Raw genomic sequence first — 16,833 nt, 5'->3', positions numbered from 1 at the left:
TGCTTTTTTGCGCAGGAAGTTTGGTTTCGCATCGAGTCTTGGTGCCGCTTGCCCCACAGTTTCGCTTTTGATATTGCGGATATTAAGCAGGTTCCGGACAATAATACAAGCTCAAAAAGCACGAGATTTATTTTGAGAGGTATCGTTTACACAACCATGTGGGTGATTTGGAACGAGCGAAATAATCGGGTTTTTAATAACAAAAGCCGAAGACCTGCAGAATTAGTAGAGCATGTAAAATCTACTACGTTTTTCTGGTTTCGTCATAGGTCTAGATATAAAGATGTCGATTGGAAAGTGTGGTGTATTTGTCCCTTGGATTGATTTTGTTGGTTTTTTTCGCTCTTAGGTCCTTGCTTTGAGGACTCTTTGAGTTGAGTTGTTTTTGAAGTTCTCTTTTCAAAAAAAAAAAAAAAGACGTACATGATAATCATTCCACAGGTTTGTAATCTTTTACTCATAGTAATTAATACCCAACTCACTTGTAAAGTACTTATCGCAGTCATCAATTCTTTAGAAAACTTTTTAATTATTTTTACACCGTTAGCTTAGCTGAGGTAACGAAGTAATGAAATAATTTTCATTAAATACATCGGAGAATCTACAACATATTTGACTATATTTTATTATTTTTAATTGTTATCTATATTTTATTGTGTTTAATTGTTATCTATATTATTGAATATTTTTAATTGTAGTAAAATATATTTATTTGTTAACGATAACAAAATTGAATGAAAAATTATCATGTGGTAATTGTAGCTAAATATAATAACAATTAAACAAAATAGAAGTTACTTATAGTAAAACTAGTTTTCAAGCCCCGCGTTGCGGGCGCGTACGTAGTAAAACCGTGCTAAATAGTAAGCAAACGACCGTCAAACCTAGGAAAACTCGTAAAAAACGTGAATCTATACCGCCATGTGACATAAAATGTAGGGTAGAAATAGTAAAACAAAAATATGAATTTATGTCGCCACATGGCGTAGAACGTAGGCAAAGATAAAGACAAACTTATAACATGAGGTGACACAAAACGAAGACAAACTCGAATTTATACCAAGGAATCTTTAACATAAAGACAAAAAAGACAAAACTTAACACCTGAAAGTAAAACATACAAACTTAAGGGACTTAAAATATAAACCACCAAAACTTCAAAAAATAAAACACAAAAAGGCCTTTGCTACAAAAAAAAAAAAAAAAAAAAAAATTACTGTTCCTAAGAACATACCTCAATTGTATATATATAATATATTAATTCTAGTTATCCATATTAATTGTAGTTATCCATAGAATATTTAATTAATTATCCGTAAAGTAATTTAAATATAAAATGGAATATAAATTAATCTTTCTTTACTAATAAACAAAAATCCTTTTGTACATGTGTCATTCTCTGGTAATTTCTCACACTTATTTATTTATTTATCTCTTTTATTAAATAATAATAATAATAATAATAATAAACATCAATTTAACTAAATCTATTTATCTCTTTTGTTTTCTTAATCTAAAATTGATTTCTTTTTTAACTCTAAAGTTTCAATCTTTGGCAATTTAAGTGTAAAGTTTCAATCTTTGGTATTTTAACCCCTTTGATTAATTTGATTTTTCACTTCTAATTCAAAAGTTTTCATTTTTTGCAATTTAACCCTTTTAATTTTTTTACTTTCAACTCAAATCTTTTCATTTTTTGCAATTTAATCTCAATACTTTTTTAATTTCAACCTTGGTCTCTTATATACTTTTCATCTTTCATAAGTTCTCCGTTTAACATGTCGTTCTAAATTTCCATGTTAATACGTCGCAACGTGCGTGTGAGGTTAAACGTTTTTTTATCTATTTTTTTTCATGTTTGACATGTCCGTCGCAGCGCGTCTATTTTTCCATGTTTGATAGGTCTGTCGCTGTCACACCCCAACCGATGGCAGAATCATCGGGGCGCGGCACTAGGCGAATCAGATTGCTCAAGAGAATTCCATAACAACTATATTGCGATAATATTCATTACATTTGTCATCCCATACTAACAAATATTACAATCACATAAGTTATCACGGATTTCTTGTCCTCTCGAACAATTGAAATCCGTCAACCTAGAATTTAGGTGAGTTTCTAGACTTCCTAGCTTGATTTGATGTAGACTTCGACTAATCCTGCAACATACGTTAAAATATTGTCAATACAAAAGTATTGGCGAGTATACAGGTTTGATATGTAATAGTATAATAGATTAAAAGTGCTGCGAATTTCCATATGCATAAACGTAATACACGACATATATACTCACAAAACTGATACTACCAGCTAAGTCCTCGATGCTCGACTCTTCGATGGCATAACTAGACCCCGTCGGGCGCAATAGTACTATACTAGTTTGGGTGGGACGTCACGAGTATAAGTCCTAGCATACATGCAACTAGCATCACGTATATCTATGCAAACAGTTATTCGCAAGTGATAGATTAACAATTTGAATCATTCGTTTGATAAGTACGATTTATAAGGAACGTATGTTACACCCAAAATTCGATAAAAGGGGTCAAGTATACTCACAGTGCGTATTCGGTTGGATTGACGGGATGGTGCCTGAGAATGTCCTGATTTCAGACTGATTACATGAGTATTGAGTTACACGTTAAACGGTATCGAATTACATGAAATTGGACGAAAATTGGATTGGGACTGGCCCATTCGGATGGACCGCTCGATCGGTCGGGCTGCTCGATCGAGTGGGCCGTTCGATCGGCTGGGCCGCTCGATCGACTGGGCCGCTCGATCGGCCAGCCTGTCCAGCCGTTTTCGGTGATTTTCGCGTGTTCTTCGGTGGTTTTGGTCGAGACGTTGTTTTGACGTGTTAAAACAACTGAAACCCCATCAATTCCGACCTGTTCTAACGGCCGGGAATCACCCCGTCTCATCAGTACTGGCCGTGTTTGGCGGTTTTTCCGTGTTTAACCCGAAATTGGTCGTCTCTTCGGTAGGAATCAGATCGTTGACCAACACGACACTAAGAATGAGTAGAAGGTCGGTCTAAGCTCTGTTTCTACCATTTTTATGTATAGATCTGATGTGAAAACCTGGATTATTCTTGGGAAATCCCTTGGTTCTGAGTTGTTCTTGGTGGAATGAGGCCAACCCTTGAAGTTCATAAGAATTTCGTGGTGACATCACTCTGGAACAACTCAAATCCATGGCTGCTTGATTAGAGAATATTGATTTAGACGAGATTTATGTAAAGTTGTATGGAAACCATTCGAATCTGAGTTGTTCTTCATGGGATGACATCACCCTTGAAGAACTCCATGGTGACATCACCCTAGAACACTCCAAATCCGATGATTTCACGGTTAAAAGTTGAGATTTGAGAGGTGGGAAGATGAAAGATTACATATAGATCAAGGAAGTACAAGATTTGAGTTGGAAACTTACAAGAATCGCGAGAAATCGAGAGATTAAGGGGCTGGAATGTCTTGGTCGAGTAGCCGCAGCAACAACAAGTGTTTGGGGGTGAAGATGGGGTATTTATAGGCAAGGAAGGAGAGAAAAGGAGGAAAGGCGGGCCGGGTCGGCTGGCCCGTTCGGTCGGCCGGCGCAGCCGATCGGCTGGCCTGTCCGATCGGACGGCCCAGCCGATCGGCTGGTCCGTTCGATTGGGCGGCCCAGTCGGTTGGCTGTTCTGTTCGATCGGGCGGCCCAGCCGGTTGGCTGTTCTGTCCGATCGGCCGGCCCAGCCGATCGGCTGGCCCGTTCGATCGGGCGGCCCAGTCGATTGGCTGGCCCGTCCGATCGACTGGCCCAGCCGTTTGGCTGGCCCGTCCATACGGAAGCCTTTAGTCCTCGTTTTTGGCGCGTTTTCGACTATTTGGGGCATATTTTTGTATATTTATATTATTATTTAATTATTTGTCATAATTACACACAAAAAGGTCGCATATACGCATCTATATATCCAATATTCGGTGTGATGATCGAGTTACGCGTGCCTTCGAGTGCGTTCTTCGATGTGATGAGCCACAAAGATTATCGGGGCACTACTTGCTCGTGTTGCCGTCATCGTCACGATGGCTGGAGACATGGTACTCACCCGATAGTTGTTGGGATTGAACCCTAATAGAGGAACAGATAATGTAAAGCCAAAACCGGATCCCATCAGTGGACACTTAATAAGCAGTAGTTTGCTCTAATCTTCCCCTTGACAGTGGTTATCTAACAGCTGATGGATGTTAAGTGCTGCTCAACTACAACAACTGGTAAACCAAACTCTGATGATTATCTAACAACTGCTGAAGACAAACTCTGTTGCTCTATCTACTGCCGTCTCCTAAGTACTGCTGAAGATTCAAGCATTGCCCTCTCAAAGACTGATCACCTTTGAAGAAAGCACTGAAGACTCAACATTTGTGCTAAGGCTACAACAGTGGAACGTGAAGCAGGAGTTTCCTTATGATTTGTACTTTAGTGATTATCAGATGTTACAAAACAGTAGTTTGTATAGAACAGTATTTGTAGTTTGTTAGGTCGTTAGATGTCACTATCATAGTGACGTCAGCTGAAGCATATCAGTAGTTTGGTTTGCCTATAAGTATGACAGTACTCTGTACTGTTATACTTGATCGTTTTGAGTGAGTTTTTTCTTCTCAATTCATCCTTTCATCTTGTGCAACCAACTCTGGTGTATGAGGCTCTGGGGGAGTTTAGATTGTAAGCTTTGAGTGTAATCTTTTGCTTTTATGTAAATCTTTTGACTCTAATGAAAAGCAATTGTTTATCAATCTATACTTTCCTTTGTTTGTGTTTACAAAGTTTGCTACTCATTTCCGCTGCACTTATTCGTTTTATGCAAACAAACACAATCACAGACAGCCCTTCAGATCCTAACAATTGGTATCAGAGCTTGGACAGTCAAATTCGATCTTACAATCAATTTGACATAACAGTTCAGCTCAAAAGTTATTGATACTAAAAGGTTGGTTGTATCCAGTTGAAAAACAGAGTAACGAGTGAATCATGGTCAAAATGGTTATTCAAAAACTCTGTACATCAACCAAGATGTCATATGACACACAAATCTCACACAACAAGTGTTTTCATGCATATGTCACTCATAATTTTCAGATCTGTAAAATATCTGATAAATTATGGGATCGTTCGATGCTTTCAAAATTGATTTCAATTGTTGTTTTGATATCTGTGATGTTTTCAATAAACAACTAAAGTATGTACCTCAGTTCAGCAAAACTTGTGTTCATCTAAAACACTAGAATACTGCTGAAAAGGAAAAGAGGGAATAAAACTTTGGTCAAAATCTCTCATGTGCTCAAAGGCAAGTTGAGTACCTTCAAAAGGACCAAATCGACTTTGTCTAAACACATTGAAAATTAGATGTCAAAACAGTCTTAATCATAAGTAATGTGAGATCTGAACTAAAACATGTTCAAACATGGTCAGATTTCTTAAAACATTGCTTCAAAGTGATTATGGACAAGGTATGTTCAAAACAAAATCTCCTAGTGAGTATTTCTGAACATATGAATAAAAAGGGTAAAAAGGGGAAAAGGGAAATGAGCAAATCTCAAAGTGTAGCTATCTCAAAACTTTTGAAATCAAAAGAAAAGAGTATAAGCATAAAACACTCTTGAGAATAAAATCAGATCACCAGTGGTCATTATACAACTATGTGCATTCATAAATGCAGGAATTGTTCTAGTAACAATGGCATCTCCACTGATTGTACTTAAAATGAATTTCAATCAATTGACAAGAAAATGACCCAAACAATGGTCAAAATAACTTGAGAATAATATGATCATGAATTCACTGGATAACTATCAGATCATTTGATTATTTTCAAAATTTCCTTTAATTTTTGTTAAGGTATTTTTTTCCGAAATAAAAACCAGATATATTTTACTCTTTATGAAATATATTTTGTTCTTTTACTCGTTTTTAATAGTAAATATTCATTTCTGGTCAGGATGTAATTTCCTTATTTTTGTGTGAAATTATTATCCTTAAAACTGATCAAAAGGAAATGACACACATATCAAGGTCATGTTAAGCTCAAGTTTGGTTTTCACTGATCAAAAATTGATTGCAAATTGATTTAGACTACTGAGATACTCATGTTCTAGTTCCAGTAATTAGACACAAAATGAGCAGCTCTAGTAGAAATGTTTTCATCATCTGAAATGCTAAACCATTGTCTAAAATAATAGACATTTGGCAAATCCATGAACAAAATTCCATGTAGATAACTGCTGACAATTTAATCTTGATAATTTACATCTAAAAGTGTATTTTGTTAAGGATAGCATCTCAAATGCTCAACAGATGTTAGATAAGATACTGTGCTTTCACAAAGCAAAATCAAGTTCTACATCTGAACAAGCAGATGCTAACATTGTTTGTCAAAAGTTGAAATACTGCTGCACTATCAGTTGTTGAACCAATTTTATCTTCTACCACTGTTGTTTCTAAAATGCTGTTGTGCCTTAACATCTGCTCTCTAAAGTCTATCCACTGCTAAAGTGTCAACCTCTGTTCTCCAAAACATTGATGTTTAAAATCTTTGTTTTCATCCACTATTACACCCACCGTTTCATTTTATTACCGTTGTAACTACTGATACTTGATCCATCAGTAGTTGTCAAAACAACTGTCCTCCATTATTTACCATTCCATCAGATGTTTGACACATGGTCAGTTTTTAGCCTTCAGATCAAAATAACCGCTGCCACATCAGCAATCACTTTTTCCCTAAATAAAACCCTGATTAAATCCAAACAGGGTTTTACTGTCGAATTGAATTCCAAAAGTTCTCTTCTCATAACAGTTTCCCTCTCATAACTCCAAAAACTTCTTCGATCTTCTTCATCCAAAATGACGAAACCAAAATCGAAGTCAAAATCAAAACCAACATCTTCTTCCACAACAGCAGATGCCACTCAAATAGCTGCTGAAACACCAGAGATTCGCTACAAATCTCCACACAACTATGTAGGTATACTCACAAAACCTACCGATAACCACACTTTCGACTCCATCCTTGACACCATTTCTGCATCAAAGTACAAAACTTTGATAACAGCAGACGCTCCTATTTACCTTGATACCCAGAGAGAGTTCTGGAAAAATGCCACCCTTGAAAAACAAGGAGATATCATCGCTGCCATCAACTCCTCGATACAGGGTAAAGAGGTAAAAATCTCACCAAAATCCATCTCTGAAACCTTTAAACTCGATGATTTAAATGGAAAAACCTCTTTTACAAAAGACGAGTTGGTAAAGGATTTCATGAAAAGGGGCTATGCAGAACAACCAAACAGGGACACCCTACAAAACGGTTACTTCCCTTCTGCACACAGATTTTTATTCCACACACTGCTCATGTGTGTTTCTTATAAAACAACGTCCTTTAATGAGATACCAACGAAAATCCAATGCCTGGGGTATGCAATTTTAAATGACAAAAACTATAACTACTCCCAGGAAATATTTGATGACTTGGTAAAGAATGTTGATAATAAAGCATTTCTGCTCTTTCCAAGATTTCTAAGCTACTATTTTGAACAAAATTTTGTTGAGAAAGAAGCAGAATTGCCCAAACAAGGTGTCTCATTTAAAATAAACTGTTTAACAATAGAAACTTTTTCAAGAATGATGGCACCAATAAAATTAAAAACAAAAGAGGCAGAGCAGATCTTAGAAACTGCCACTGACCCTCAAGAAACCACTGCTGAGCCCACGGCTCCAGGTGATCAGAGTAGCACACCCACTGCTCTGAAACCCACACCTGCCACCATCAAAAAGACCAAAAGAAAACCATCCAGAAAACCCACCAAACCCAAAACAAAGGCAACTCTGGAAGATGAGATCCCAGAGCAACTGCCAGTGACAACACAAAAGTCACCAGAAACCACTGCTGCTACTTCCTCACAGCAGTTGGTAGAGAGATCTCAACCCCAGCCTCAAACTCCTCTTGCATCCTCACAAAAGGATCAAGTTGTAAGCACAGGGACACCACAATATGAAGCTCTAGGTCCACTCGGATCTATCTTCCACATTCCTGATCCCAAGGACATGTCTCTTTCTACACCCATACCCTCACCAATCATAATGCCACAATCAATAATACCCCTGTTGCATGCAGTTGATATTGCACAGACACAAACCAGTTCCTCTCAATCACCCATTACTGAGAGCATACCTCCACAAGTGACTGGGTCTGATGTTAATACCTCTGTTATCCAAGCAACAGTTGAGGAGGCTACACCCCCTGAGTTACAAGTAACTCTCGGTGGTAGTTCAAGTGGAGCAGCAACTACAACTGATGGATCAACAGATCTTCAGTTGGACAGTTGTTACATAACTAAGACTCCCTTGAAGGCAATTTCTTCCATGGCAACATCGGTAACCACCAGTAAGTTATCTTTAGCTGTTGGTAACATCAAAGGTTTATCGGTTGCTGAAGAAAGAAGTCCCCAGTACCAAGAAAAAGGGGCATCAATGGATGACTTTTGGGCAACAGCTCCTAAGTCACACATTGATACAACCACCACTGGTGGGGATTCAGATGATCCTGTTAAATCAGGTGATGATTCAAGATACAACGAATTGACGGCCAGAGTTGAAAATCTAGAATCTTCTGTTGCCGAAATAAAAGATATGGTGCAGCAGCTGTTAGAAGCTCAAATAGCCCAATCTTCTACTCCTCCTGCTCAAGCACCTGCTCCACAAGCATTTGCTGCAAATGAGCTTTGGAATATCTTCCAACCCATGCTTGAACAACAGCAATAAGTGGCTGATAAAAAGCATGCTCTTCAAGTAAAAATGCTGACCAACATGGTGGAATCAAGGTTCAAAGACACTCAAGCAGACATCAAAGCTATAAAAGCTAGTATCCAAAAGACTGCTCAGAGTGAAAAAGCTCCATCTACCATTTTCTTCATGGATACACCCCTGGCAGATAATGCCAAAAAGGGGGAGAAAACCAAGCTGAAAAAGAAAGGTATAGAAGATGGGATATACTTTGAACCAGAAAAACCCAAAACCACAAAAACTTCAACAGCTGATACAACAGTAGTTACAAAAATTGTTGTCTGTAGCCAAACAGCTGCCATCTCATCAACACACACACCTCCAACACACACAACTACTGTTTCAACACACACCACCACAACTACTGTTCCACCTCCATCATCATCTGTGTCTATAACACAAAAACCACCACTATCATCATCTACAATCACATCACCACCACTGCCTCCTGCCATAAAGCAGAAGACAGCAGATGTTATAACATCTGTTGTAATGACAACAGTGGTTGAAACACCAGTTGTTTCAACTACTGTCAGTCAGTCACAATCACAAACCACTGATCCACCCAAAACATCATCAGCCTCTCCTCCATTAAAAAGGAGAAGGGTTTTCATTCCTGATGATGAGTCACCACCACCATCACCACCATCACATTCTTCATTCCCTGCTCAAAAGCAGAAGACATCTGTTGACACATCAGCAGTTGTAATGACAACAGCAGTTGAGACACCAGTTGTTTCAACAGTTGTTAGTCAACCATCCACCACTGCTCTATCCTTTCCTATATCTCAACCAAAGCTCTTTAGCAGAAAAAGAAAGCCAATCACTGCCGATGAAGGGATACATGATCCAAATGCTGAAAAGTATCCACTGGAGCTTGAAGCCATTAAAAATGAAATGAGGCAGTTTTATACAGAAACAGATCCATCAAATAGAAAATTCTCCTCACTCATAGGCTATATAGCTCCAGAAGATATAACGGACTATCTCAAGTTAAAGGCTAGGCAAGCTAAAGTTAAAGCTAAGGTTGACAGTGAGAAAGAAAGGCTAAGCGAAGTAGGCATTGCTAATAGACTGGAGTTCTACCTTGCAAAGGTTAAGCAGATGGAAGAATTTACACAAGAACTAGACAAAGAAAAGGCAGGTCAAAAGAAGAAATTGAAAGAACAACTTCTAGCCTTCATCATGAAAGAAAAATTCTATCCTGCTGAAGAACAACAGTTTAAGGAATGGCCTCTAGTAGCTTTGAAGCATGAGGCTGAAAGGATCCAAAGAATCAAAAATAATCTTTCAAAGAAGAAAACTGCTCCAAACTGGAGTAAGTACAAAAGACTCATTGCTGACCTCACTGCTGAATATAAAGGAAAGAAAAAGGAGTTAGTGGACGCTAAGATGGACACTGTTGAAGCCATATCAAAATGGTCTAGGCAGCAAACAGATGAAGCCTATGAAAGGCTGAAGAATAGAAAAACTGCTGAGTCAAGGGCTGCACAGAAACGAGAACAAATGTTGAAACTTGAACAGCAGATAGACAACCTCAAAACAGTGTTGAAAACAGCAGACAACCTTACTCTTGAGACAAACCAAGAAGAAGGTAAACAGCTGACTGAGGCAGAGGTTAAAGAAAAAGAAGCAGAGTACTTCAAAGACATCATCACGAAAATGGGTCTGAAAGAAGAGAACTCAACAAAGCTTCAGAGCCTGTTTGAAAAGGCATTAAACAAATCTGCATCACCAAACACTGCAACAAATACTTCAGAAATTGACAGGCAAGAACTCATTGAACAAGAAACTGCAGACGACATAGCTGCAGCAAACAATGTCATTGAAGAAGCCCTCAAAAAAATGTCTGATAGTTTGCATGTGTTTTCAAGGCCATCATCTCTCAACTCATCAGGAAATAAATCTCTCCCAAGAAACCCATTAGGCTTTAAAATACTAAAGTGGATGTCTGATCAAAAGACCCACGTATTGACTTTGGTCAGAGCCAATGGTGAGGTGAAGCATATATCAAGGAAAGAAGCACTAGGCCTTAGTGTTTAAGATTTGCAGGATCTCCTTGAGCTTTCACTATGCAGGGATGTAGAGGACCAGAGTGCCATAGAATTTGAAGCTGAATTTAAGGAACAAGCTAAGGCACTCTTGATGAGTAATAAAGGTCCTGAATAAGGAAGGGTTTTGGCATTATCTGTTCCAGGGGGAGATTGTTGGGATTGAACCCTAACAGAGGAACAGATAATGTAAAACCAAAACCGGATCCCATCAATGGACACTTAATAAGCAGTAGTTTGCTCTAATCTTTCCCCTTGACAGTGGTTATCTAACAGCTGATGGATGTTAAGTGCTGCTCAACTACAACAACTGGTAAACCAAACTCTGATGATTATCTAACAACTGCTGAAGACAAACTCTGTTGCTCTATCTACTGCCGTCTCCTAAGTACTGCTGAAGATTCAAGCACTGCCCTCTCAAAGACTGATCACCTTTGAAGAAAGCACTGAAGACTCAACATCTGTGCTAAGGCTACAACAGTGGAACGTGAAGCAGTAGTTTCCTTATGATTTGTACTTTAGTGATTATCAGATGTTACATAACAGTAGTTTGCATAGAACAGTATTTGTAGTTTGTTAGGTCGTTAGATGTCACAATCATAGTTACGTCAGCTAAAGCATATCAGTAGTTTGGTTTGCCTATAAGTATGACAGTACTCTGTACTGTTACACTTGATCGTTTTGAGTGAGTTTTTTCTCCTTAATTCATCCTTTCATCTTGTGCAACCAACTCTGGTGTATGGGGCTTAGGGGGAGTTTAGATTGTAAGCTTTGTCTGTAATCTTTTGCTTTTATGTAAATCTTTTGACTCTAATGAAAACCAATTGTTTATCAATCTATACTTTCCTTTGTTTGTGTTTACAAAGTTTGCTACTCATTTCCGATACACTTATTCGTTTTATGCAAACAAACACAATCACAGACAGCCCTTCAGATCCTAACAATAGTCTTTGTTAGCGTTGCTTGTTTACGTTTGACACCTCACGGTTATCGAGGAGGGTAGATTAAGTCCTCACTCAACATCATCGTGAGTGTTATAATTTATTGAAAATCGTTTTGTAATAGCGATAGAATATGCGTAATTATTCGATTATACTTCGATTTATCGATATATTTGATATAGTTACATTATGATCCGAATCTCTGGTGCTAGGCGTAACGAGTGTATCGAGTAGTAACAATGCACGAAGGTGCGGGTTGTTAAAGTCTCCCCTGCTTTAGGAAATTTCGTCCCGAAATTAATCCATTAGTAGGGTCGTAAGAATTGATGCGAATAAGAGTAGCGATTAAAAGCGTCTTGATAAGCGAGCGATCGATTATAGATTCGACGAGTGAGAGCGGTGAGAAGGTACGATTCGAATAACCAAACGCGATGACACACACAAAAGCGATTCCATAACGTTTTAAACTTACCGATAATCGATTAATCTTTGAAGATATTTAGGAAAATCCCCTCATGGCGCGGCGCTAACTGCATCGTTGTCCAAACCAGCGCTATGGGGAGGGTTTTTGTTAGTTTGATAACAGATTTTTGAGTTATACATTTTAAAAGAATTTGGCGGCAAAATAAGTTTTAAGAAAATTTTCCTGCAACGTGAGTTCGAGCTGAAACTCGGTTGTCGAACCTTCGTTTTCGGGAAAATTTCTTTTTCTCATTGCAAAAGTTTTTAAGGAAAAACTGAACTTATGAAACTTCCATTGGGCACGGAGCTAAACTGATTCGATGTTTTCTCCATGTTGTAAGGAAATTTCACTTGTCCAATGGTTTTAACAAAGTTTTATAAAAATTGGTTTTCTTTAACAGTACGGAAAAAAAAAATAATTTACATCGAGCCCCACGTGGCACTTTCCCACGAAAGTTTGTTAATATGATTAAAACACTTATATATAGGAAGTACCAGCGGCGTATCCACCATGTTTCGCCCATATTACCTCTGTTTCGTGAGGCAGTGTCATGCGCGCCGATACGACACAGATAGAATTTCGATCCCTTGGTCCAAGCGATAGAATGCTAGACCGAGTCTTGAATTGAATTGAAGTGGATTGGATGCAGACAAAGTGTTGATAGCGAGTGCGAGTATTTCGATCGTACGAAACATTGATATGGCACACTAGGTTAGGCGACGATTGATAAGTGATGGCGAACGACGCGATTTGATTCGACTAGATGCGATTTCGATTTGGTTCCACATAAAACCTACATGGCATGTTTCCACGAGAGTTGCTAATATAGAAAACACCGTGTTTCCCATGTTAGTTCTGTCCCGTGAAGCGATGTCATGTACCCTAATTCTACACAACTGCGATGACTTTCAAGCGATAACCGAATATCAATAGGCAATAGACCCTGATAGATGATAAGTGACGATCGTTGCGTTGTGAATGATATGCGATTCGATTGATTTGAATACACCATAAACAGTAACCATTGCTAGCCCGCATGGCCTTTTTCCACGAAAGTCTGCTAATATGGTTAAAACACCACCATGTTTCAACCCTATTAGTTTTGTCTCATGAAGCGAGGTCGTGCCTGCTGACATAACACAAATAACACGAGTATCGATGAGTGATAGCGACACACGATGAGAGTACCGAGTCGATAAAATAGGCGCGAAATGCGTTAAAGCGAAAAGCAACGAGTGATTTTCGATACTCGTCTAGCGATCCACAATAAGCGATCCACACCAGGCGGTAGAAGTTCACACAATAGTCAATAACCAGCGTTAGAGATTGTGAGATGAACACATGATGCGATTGTGATTTCGAGCCATATATCGAGTGATTTAGATTGCGAGATGGATCCAGCAAAACTGCGATTGAGTTGCATTCTAGACTTACGACCAGTCTTGCGTTGCTCCAATTGCTCTTCGGGGTGAACTTACCTAAGTCCATCGATGTGGCAATTGTGTTGCATACGCAGACTTACGAGAAGTCTCGCAGTGATGCGATTTTAGGTTTGTTACGCCTTGTGATTGATTTGTATTGTGTCGAAAATAACCATTATAATATAATAGGTCTAATAACGTCCAACCCCACATGGCACTTTCTTCACGAAGCTTCGGTAGTATGGTAAAGCACACCTTGCGTTACCCCTACTACTTATGCCCCGTGCTTTGGTGTCACGCTTTGTTGACATGGCCAAGACCCTTGATCATGCTTTTAAACGTTATGGCACCATTAGAACTTTACTACGATCTCCGTGCACTGACCAAAATAATCCCGTGTGCACCCGCGGTTAGTTGTTCCTTGCACATTCATCGTACCTCATTCTAAGAGTGTTGTAAGGGTAAAATACATTATATAGTACATAGTGCTAGCGTTTAGACGGTGCTCGGGTATAAGAGAAATAGAGTCCAGATGCGACGATAGATGAAATAAGCTCCACACATAAAGGAAATGATAGCGATAAGTCGTATTATTACAACATCATTAGAAGCAAAATAACGTTGCTGTGAAGGTCACTTGCGGAGACTGCGGCTGTTGCTGACTTCCTTCAGAGTTACGGTCCTGTGCGGCAGTGCTGTGTATGATGACCATACCAGTTGCAAATTGTGCAATAGCGACAATTTGCTTCTGGCGGGTGATGATACGTGCACGTGAAACACAGGGGATGGGGCCCATTGTAAGCACGTTTCGGTTGAACTGGGACTGATTGGAGAGGTTCAGGTTTTGGGCAGTCCAGTTGTTGAAGAGTCTGGGCTCACGGTCTTTCGTTTGCGGCTAGGTTGCGTTTCCTGAGATGATGCAGTGTCGTTGTCGGATTCGCCTAATGATTTAACGGAGACATTGTCGGAGCGATCCTTAGAAGAACCTTCAGAGGAGTAGTCGGATGATTCCTCGTCCGATTCGCCAGAGGAATCGTCGGATGAGTTGATGATGATTGCTTGATGAGCTTGTTTGACAGGCTTCTTGGAGAAGAACCCGTCCAAGACTCATTTGATGTTGATCTCTGCGGCTACACGGTAGGCTTCTTCGATGGTAGCAGGTCTTGCAGCTTCTACAAAATCACCCACACTCTCAGGTAAACCGTGGAGGTACTTCGCGATGGCTTTCCTTGGAGTGTCAACTTGACTTGGGCAGATTGCACTAAGCTGCTTGAACCTTGCTGTATAGCCAGCATTGTCACCTTCGGTTTGCTTGATTTCCCAAAATTCGTTTTCTAGCTTCTGGACTTCATGAGGGGGACAATATTCTTCCTTCATGAGTTCCTTCAGCTCGTCCCAAGAGAGGGCGTAAGCTGCGGAGATTCCACGTTTGTTGCGTTCGGCGGTCCACCAATCGAGTGCTCGCGATTGAAATACTCTGGTAGCGCAAGTAGTACGGAAACTATCGGGACACCCACTTTGTCGAAGGGTGACTTCGATAGAATCGAACCACTGGAGCAGTTGGGTCACACCTCCTTCACCTGTGAATTCCATCGGGTCACAGGCTTTGAAGTGTTTGTAGAGGAAAGTAGATTGCGGCGACTCCGTCTTAGAGTCCTTCGTGGCCCGAGCGTTGCTGAGAGAGTGCACTTGAGCGACAATTTGAGGAATGAGCTTGACCACTTCCTTGGTCACAAGCGAGGCAATCCTCTTATCGGCGCTTCGTTTGGCTCTTCTCCTAGCCATTCGTCTCAAGATAGAGTTGTTGGAAGGCATCTAGACAGAGAGAGATTTGGAATGAGATTCGATCATAATGATTTCGAGTTTACGATGCGTTTGAGCGCGGTCAAAACTTGTAACGTGCAATATAAATAGACTTCACATAGGAGCCACATAGGAGACACGAAACTTCCTAGATTTTCATACAATGTCTTGATTGTACTTAGATATAAATAGTTGTAGTTCGTACTTACACACATATATTACGGTTTAGAATGCGCGAGGACGCGTTAAGGGAGGGATTGCGAGAGAAATCGGACAATTGGACATTAGTCTGGTTGCGATCATTCGGTCTTTGTTTTGGATTGCGATGGCTGTGCGAGTTGTGCGTTTTGTAAAACAGAGAGCGTAATCTGATAATCACAATCAAACACATAAAACGTAACTGAGGTCATCAAATCGTAAAATCCGGCGAGTTGTAGGCTTAGTAAGATACTCGGAGTGCCTCGGGTGTTTAGGCGTTGATAACCCAAGGTAACTCAATCACACCCAACAAGTTCGTGCACACGCGTTGACTCTGGGGGTTTATGCTTCCACTGGGATGCAGCTCATGGCATTCATCCTCCAAGTCATCGCGAGGCTCGAGTCGTTGTGATGGTCGAGTCCCTGGTGAGAGCTTTTTGAAAAATATTTTAGGGAGTGGAACGGTTCATTAAGGTACGGGTTTTACCCCTGACTTAACAGTTTCGTTCCCAATTTGTGGTTACGCTCACCGAATGAATCCGAGAGCTTCACTGGAATTTTTGAAGGGGAGGCTTTCATCGAGGTATGGATGTCACTCCTGACTCAACGAAAGATTCTCGTGCTAGAAAAATGTGCTGAGTGAGCAATCCTATCGAGAGTTACTGGTTTTCACACCTGGTCTTGACTAGATCGCTCGGTTGTGAGATGCGAGTATTTTTGAAAACATGTGTGTTATGTCTTCCTTAGGAAAGGCTAGTAGTATTCCAGCCTTAGGAAAGGCTTCATCGTGTGAATTTGTAGTATGCGGGGTTCACACAAAGTCATAGTTTTTGCAATTTCGATCAGAAGCATCAGGTAGGCGCAATACAAACCCTACTGGGTTCGTACGAGGCAGCCTGTGGGTGCTTAGACTATAGACTAGGTCATTCTCTAAGACGTCGACCTGGACTAGGTCGAGTCTTGCCTAATTCCCTATAGTTATGGCTCTGATACCAATCTGTCACACCCCAACCGATGGCGGAATCATCGGGGCGCGGCACTAGGCGAATCAGATTGCTCAAGAGAATTCCATAACAACTATATTGCGATAATATTCATTACATTTGTCATCCCATACTAACAAACAATACAAT

The sequence above is a fragment of the Helianthus annuus genome, chromosome 15 (assembly GCF_002127325.2).
Source record: "Helianthus annuus cultivar XRQ/B chromosome 15, HanXRQr2.0-SUNRISE, whole genome shotgun sequence".
Classification (NCBI taxonomy): Eukaryota; Viridiplantae; Streptophyta; class Magnoliopsida; order Asterales; family Asteraceae; genus Helianthus; species Helianthus annuus.
This window is presented reverse-complemented; position numbering follows the sequence as displayed.